Source organism: Pocillopora damicornis, chromosome 5 (genome assembly GCF_964200805.1).
Source record: "Pocillopora damicornis chromosome 5, jaPocDami1.2, whole genome shotgun sequence".
NCBI classification, from domain to species: Eukaryota; Metazoa; Cnidaria; class Anthozoa; order Scleractinia; family Pocilloporidae; genus Pocillopora; species Pocillopora damicornis.
The window spans coordinates 19,542,745-19,549,855 of NC_142674.1; the positions used below are offsets into that span (position 1 = coordinate 19,542,745).

Consider the following 7,111-nt stretch of genomic DNA (forward strand, 5'->3'; position numbering starts at 1 on the left):
AACAGCATATATATTGCCCTAATTAACTTGTACGTGGGTTGGATGGGGCCAGATGGTTGAATAAGAACTCTTTATAAACACAATTAAATTTTTCATCCTAAAACCATTTAAGAAAGCAAATGAAAAGTTCTAGACAGCCATTTAAAAGAAATTCAATGGAAACGTGGTTTTGGGTTCTCGGCTGGTTTCTCAGCATTCTCACGATGATTGTAAATGGATTTGTCATCTTCCTCGTCTGCAGTAAACGTCACCTTCGCACCAAAACCAACGCATTTGCCGTTTCTTTAGCAGTGGCTGATTTTGGTGTTGGGATGATTGTTGTCCCTTCACTTTTTTTTTGCAGCCTTGCAACCGAATGCACTCCACGCTCAAAAGAGGGATTAATTGTGCTGTTTGTAAGGGTGTTCATTGTTTACACCTCTGGAACAAACTTGGTTAGTTTAGTACTAGAACGTTATGTTGCTGTTGTGAAACCTTTGAAATACTTGACTTTTATGAAGCATCGCCGAGTCATTCAAATGGTTCTAACATCTTGGGGAATTCCTTTTCTTTTTGCTGTTACTTTAGTGTCCATTAAACTTAATGGAATCGATCGTGCCCGGACTATTAGCAGCTACTTGTATTTGCTTTTCGAGATAATCTTGTGCGTAATTCTAATATTTTTTCTTGCATCCATGTTTTTTGCTCTATACTCTAGAGATCGCACTTTAGCTAAGCAATTGCGGTTTAATCAACCGGTCGCTAGAGCTAAAAATCAAAACAAGGCGGAATAATGATGCGTTGTAGTTTTTTATTGTTAACTGATCAAAAGTGTAACGATTTTCTTTACAAAATACCTCTACAAGTTATTAACTCTGGAATAAACCCTATAGCTTATGCTTTCTTCAAAAGAGATATACAATATGAATGCAAAAAAGCTTCTCTTCAAAAGGCGTCGTTAATTAACAACAGAATAGTTCCGACGCAAGAACAACAGAGTAGTTAAGGACAGCCATTAAAAAGAAATTCAATGGAAACCGTGTTTTGGGTTCTCGGCTGGTTCTTCTGCATCATCACGATGATTGTAAATGGATTTGTCATCTTCCTCGTCTGCAGTCAACGTCAGCTTCGCACCAAAACCAACACATTTGTCGTTCTTAAGCGGTGGCTAATTTTTTCATAGTTAAGTCACCTGTGAAAGAGAAGTAATGTTGATATTACATTTGTCTCTAATATTTAAGACCACATGTTGATTATTTTGAGGCCATACTTTACTGGAAAAAATGGTTTTCTTAAATTAATTATTTAAGCTGGCCTGTATTTTAGTCTTAGAAACATCTGGTTCTTACAACTATGAGCTTGCGTTGTATATTTTAACGATAAATAGTAAAAAATATCATTTTCCTCCTCAATTTTGTTGCGTTTTTTCAACAGTCCGCCAGTCCACTATATTATGCTCTTTTTGATGAATTACATGTAACTTTGAAACGATAAATGCTGGAAAACAAGAGCTGGATTCCCTGAATATCGTATTGATGTAATTTGATACCTTGCATAATAAAATGAAAAGAGTAAAAACATATTATATTCCTCCTCAATTGATGTGTCCAGTTCTGTAACAGATCGCTTGATCCACGTGTAGTTCAACCTGACGATACCATACAAAATATGGTTCTATAGAATCTTAACGTTGGCAGAGGGCTGTGCGCAATATTTTGGTTGACATAGTATCCGTCAGTTCCTAAATAAAGGTCGTGCACCGAGGACTTTTGACCCTCTACAATCCCTTTGAAAAGTTGATCTATGAACGAAGGTTTTGCAAGGCAGCCTTTTGCGCGGCAATCTTCATGATTGCAGCATTGCTTATGACCATTGTAGCCATCTGTATCGTTCAACCTCCTCTCCCTCCCCCCACAGGAGATAAATAGCGATTAATCTCTTGGAGCCAATTTTTATTCTAGAGAGGTCAAGCGAGTAAGTCAACAGTTGATATTCTCTTGAGAAGTTGAAATGCGTACGGGTCGTCCGCTGGTACCCCAAAAGAAGTGACCCTCGTGAGGATGAGCCCGAGGTTGTTAGTTGATGCTCGACTGCACGTTTCTTTCTCCTTTCCCTTTCTTTTCTCTTTTCCTTTCATCCTTTATCGGAAATTGGAAAAAAATACACCCATTCCTTCGACCGTAATTCTCTTCGTCGAGACAGGTGTAGTTTGAAATAAAGAAGAGACCTCTATCGCGAAATTGTAAGGGAGTCGAAAAAATATTATCGCGATTCCTGGGAGTTCGAGCGAGCTGATAGGTAATAAAATAAAACAGATGTAAGTGAGCTAATTTGGAATTTAGCAGTGGCTCTTCGCAAGGCTACTGTTCGTGCGCTGTTTCCGAGTCTAATTTGAATCTGGACAACGATTTTAATAACTGACGAGTTATCTACAAGCAATAGTGGTAGTATTGCAACGGTTGCAGCGATATTTTTACCTCTTCATTAGAGTCTACTAAGCCTTAAAAAATAGCCAATTATTGCTTACGATTGCACAAAACTAATCGAAAAGCTCGTCGTTGGTATTCAGACCGTCGTTTAAAGTCGGAAAACTCATTTGAATTACAAATCATTTAAAAAATTAAAATTCACGAATTAAGCTATCAGTCTTGCACGTGGAAAGAGCTTATGAACTAAAAAAAGAAATTCAGCGTCTTTTTCAGCCAGTTTGCGGCCAATTGATGAACGACACTCTGTCCCGACTTTTCCCAAGGTAAATAACTCATGTATTAATACATATTGGATTGAAATACAATTAAATTACAGAGTGACAGGTCGAAGGGGGGAATAATTAGACAGTACAGCATGTACACTGTAAGACAAACTCCATCTCATTCGTAGCCGCCATGACAGTTTTCATTGAACCAAATAACTCCTGAGGCGGCAGCGAGAAATTTGTTCGTTCATTGTTGTTGTATTGATCGCTTATTTAATTATTCAGTTCCTATTTTTATTTTTAAACTTATTTCAACAATATACACAGTCCATCGTGCTCAGAGTTTTAGCATTAGGGTAGCTGAAGATGGTTTTGATAACTTTAAACAAATATTCTATAATGTATCGACACAAACACACTTTTGTCGTATTGCTTTGAAAATGGTGTCAAAATATTATCAAATAATTTCTAACATTATGAGGGTATTTTTTCTCCATTACATAAATGGTTACCGTATTAACCCTACGCCATATCCAGCGTTTCTGGAACCAAGGAAACAGTTTCCCAGGCAATGCTGGTGCTCACTAAAATTCTCTTTAGTTTCAGTTGTTAGGGGGAGGGGGAATGGCAACAACAGAATTTTCATTGGCTTATCATTGCGAATTTATTTGATTTTCAAAAAAGATGTTTGGTAACTTGGGTTGTAGTCCATTCATCAAGAGTGTAGGCTATTCATCAAGGTCCGAGCCAAAAGCTGAATCATCACCGTCTCTGTCACAGTCCACCTCGCAAAGCCCAAGAGCAGCTGTGGCTATTTCTACCTCCTGTGAGAGAAAGAAATGAATAGCAACCGAGTAAGCACTCAGATCTTTTAAGTTTTAGCAGCAGCTTGGTTCAGTTAAAACACTTTTGAAGCTCGCAAAAAAGCGATTAGGTAATTACTCTTAACGTGAATAGCTTTAGTAGTGTAACTGACCTCTTCAGTGCGAGCATCAGCATCAACCTCGTAGTCTTCAATTTCATCTACAGCCTCTTGACTTTGATTGCCACTCAGCCTCTCTCCTTCTGAAGCAAGTGTTTCACTGATCGACTCAACTTCAGGCACCTGCAAAATTTAAACCGTATTGTTGTGAGCATACGACCATACAATACACTGCATCACTATTCAGGAAAAAATGTACCGTTATGTTACAAGGTTGTGTCAAAATAATGAGTATCTTGCTTTCCTTTGGTGAACGAGGCTTACGTCTGTTCTTTGCGGACAACCAGATTTCTGCCGCCCTTTGGACTATGTTAGTACACTCCTCTGTCCCAAAAGATGGGCCATTGATGCTCACATGCATAAGTGCATTTAGCATGTCATCAGTGAGTCGACTTCTCATTCTTGTTTTGATGCGTTTAATAACACTTCCACCTCTTTCAGGCCAACAATTGCTAAGGGGCATCGTCCATGCAGCTTCCGCCACCATAAGAAGTTCTGAATAGGTATCCTGATAGGTCTTGCGCCGCGCAAGCAACCTTTGTAAGGTCCAGTCTGTTGTGGTGAGAATGTTGGTATCTTCAGGGCTTCTGTCATTCGGCCGCAACAGAGTTTGCGGCACTTGTTTCTTCCAAGCAACCATTCAAACTTGAAATTCTCCCATTGTGCGAGTAATTTTGCAGACTTCATTTTCTTTTCCTCTTCTTCTTTTGTTCCATAGAAGTGGTTACTGATGATTTTTATCTCTGCTTGGCCATAGTCTTCAAATCCCGGGTCACTTTCATTTGGAAGATCAGCGATATCGAAGATGGAAAAGGCGCTAACTTGGGGTAAAGTGGGTTCAAAGCGATTGTTGATATTGTCTTGCAGGGCCACAATGTAGCGGTTCATGAGAGAACACAGCTCTTGCATCTTGTTGTCTGAAAGCGTTAAACCACAACGGTGAAGCCTTCCATTCTGAGCGAGGTCGTTCTGCAGCTTTTTCAAACATTCCTTGTCCTCTTTAAGCCTATTTAGTTTTGCATGTGTGGCCTTGATTGCAGGAAGCAGGTGTGAGAAGTTTACGTTTCCTCGTTGAAAACGCTTGCTTAATTGTGATAATACTGGCAAGACATCGTGGAGGATGTAAATGGTGCCGATGAATTTCACCTTTTTCATTCTTTTCAGGAGACCATCCGCTGCTGATCCCGTTGGTTCAGTTTTAAGCTGCTCCAGCGTTTCGATTATTGCGCAGAAATCCGTAAATACCGCCTCTACCGATTTATCTAACGACAACCAGCGTGTACGACAAGCCTTATTCAGCTTTTTTGCTACCTGCTTCCTCCCCGCCGAATTTAGTGTAAGATTCTTTGTGCTCTCTTGCACTTTAAGATACGTTGCAGTGCGCTTTGCAGAATTCTCGAATAGCTTCCAAAACTGGTGTAACTGAAGTTCACAGTGGGAAATGTAGTCAAGGGTATCTGCAGAGCTAGCACAAGCAAGAGCAAGTTTGTGTGCTAAGCAGTGGAAAGACAGGATCAATGGGTTCTCACCTTTTAGAAGCTTTGCCACCCCGTTTCTGGCCCCAGTCATAACAGAAGCACCGTCAGAGACAAAGCTGCGCATGGTTTGTACCTCTAACCCAACGGATTGCAACTCTTCGAGGAGTACTTTTTTGATCTGTGGCGCATCTGCCGAGTTGTTGCCTTTCAATGTGTTTGATATTGCAAGGAAACTGGTGGTGGTGGTACAGCTTTGACTGTCATAATACTGGATAAAAGTTACAAGCTGCTGCGTCAAAGAGATGTCAGTGACCTCATCAGTGAGGATGCCATAAACGCCATTACTAATCTTTTCTTTAATCTTTTCTTTGAAAACCTGTGCAAGAGTTAAAAACAGCTCTCTTTCAATTCCCTTTGACGAGTAGGGGAACTGACGTTTCAGATCAACTCCAGCAATATTCTTTATCATCTCAAGAACCGAGGACAACTTTCTGTTTGGCAACTCTTCTTTAGCTAGCCAATAAACAACTTCGAAAATTTTCTTGCACTCTTTTCCCTTGTTCTTTTCCTTGTCATCTAATTGCTTCTGAAACTCTGATCCTCGCTGCAGCATCTCTAATTGTATGGCTAGTTTGTGTTGAGGAGAATCAGCATGTACTCTGATTGTCTCAGGCTTGAATCTTATTGCTGGGATTTCGTTAAAGTATTTCGTTTTGTTTTTGGCATTGTGAGTGTCATGTTTTTTACAAAGAAGGCAAAACATACCCTCATTTGCTTGAAAAACAAGCCACCATATCCCCGTTTCAGGATCATATGCTTCTGGTCTACTAAGCATAGAATGCTGGAATTTTGAAACCTTTTCAGTTGGGGATTTGACACTATATACAAGTTCACAGGTGTGTTTAATACCACGCAGGTTTTGCTGATGCACATCTACGTCAGGGAAAGTGTTGTTCAACATAAATGTCTCCCTTTCTTTACCGCAAGAAGATTGAGAAGGTCCTTTACTTGTTTGAGGACTCTTTCGGAAAGCAGTATTTGAAGAGGAACAACTTGGCTTTTCGCTCTCATTACTACTTGCAGGCATTGGATCACAGTTTGTTGCCTCGGACAGGCTTTCTTCATCTATGGTTGCTTGCGTTAGAATTTCCCCTAAAGACACCAATATTTTTGTCAATTCATTTCTACTGAATGATCACTGTTGTCTGTGTTCAAAGTTGACATTATCAAGGATTTTATGAACCAGCGTCTGCCGATGATAAAATCGACATCCATGAATTAAATCCTTTCGTGCGTGAAACTAGGCGAGTAAGTTTAGTTCCGGTTTCCGGTTTCGGTTAAGTCTTTGTTTGACCCGCGTGACCGCCGAAGCGAAGTATCATCGAGCCGTGAGAAAAAACCTCTGGTACCCAGGGTATCACTTTTGAGATCGCCTGTGTTATTTTTTTCGTTTGTCTTAAGATAAAATCTTTCAGTGTTTTCTATTTCAAAGTCCAAGTCGTATTTTGATTGTTGGATAAGGGAAATATAAACTTAACCTTGTAAATAGTGACCTCATTAGCAAAGGGTAGCCGTGAGACATTATTTTGTTTTCTTCGGTCAGGAGAAAATCACCATTTTTACTGCTCACAGCGCAGTACAGTGAAACACTCATTCAGAATAATCATGCCCTTCAACTTACCTTGTTTTCTCTTGGCCGTCGGGACGAAAAACTCGCTTATCCTCTTCATTCTTTCAACAGTTTGACTAACACAAGTTGCGTGTTTTACCTGGGGATTTCCCTCAAGACTTGGCCGAGCAGGAATGAAAACGAAATAGTCACTTCAATTCCGATTAAATGACCTGGACCTCGACGTCACAAACAATATATTCTTATGACTTGTGTTATCAGGACCATAGCTAGCATGAGGCAAGACGAGGCGATTGCCTCGCCTTGATTTTGGCTTTTTTTTTTTATTTTTTTTTTTTTTGAAGAAA

General features: G+C 39.9%; 1 pseudogene; it reads right to left on the reverse strand.

Moving 5' to 3' along the window:
• Nucleotides 1–3,402: 3,402 nt before the first annotated feature.
• Nucleotides 3,403–6,864, reverse strand: LOC149045855 (zinc finger protein 862-like; annotated as a pseudogene).
• Nucleotides 6,865–7,111: the final 247 nt, after the last annotated feature.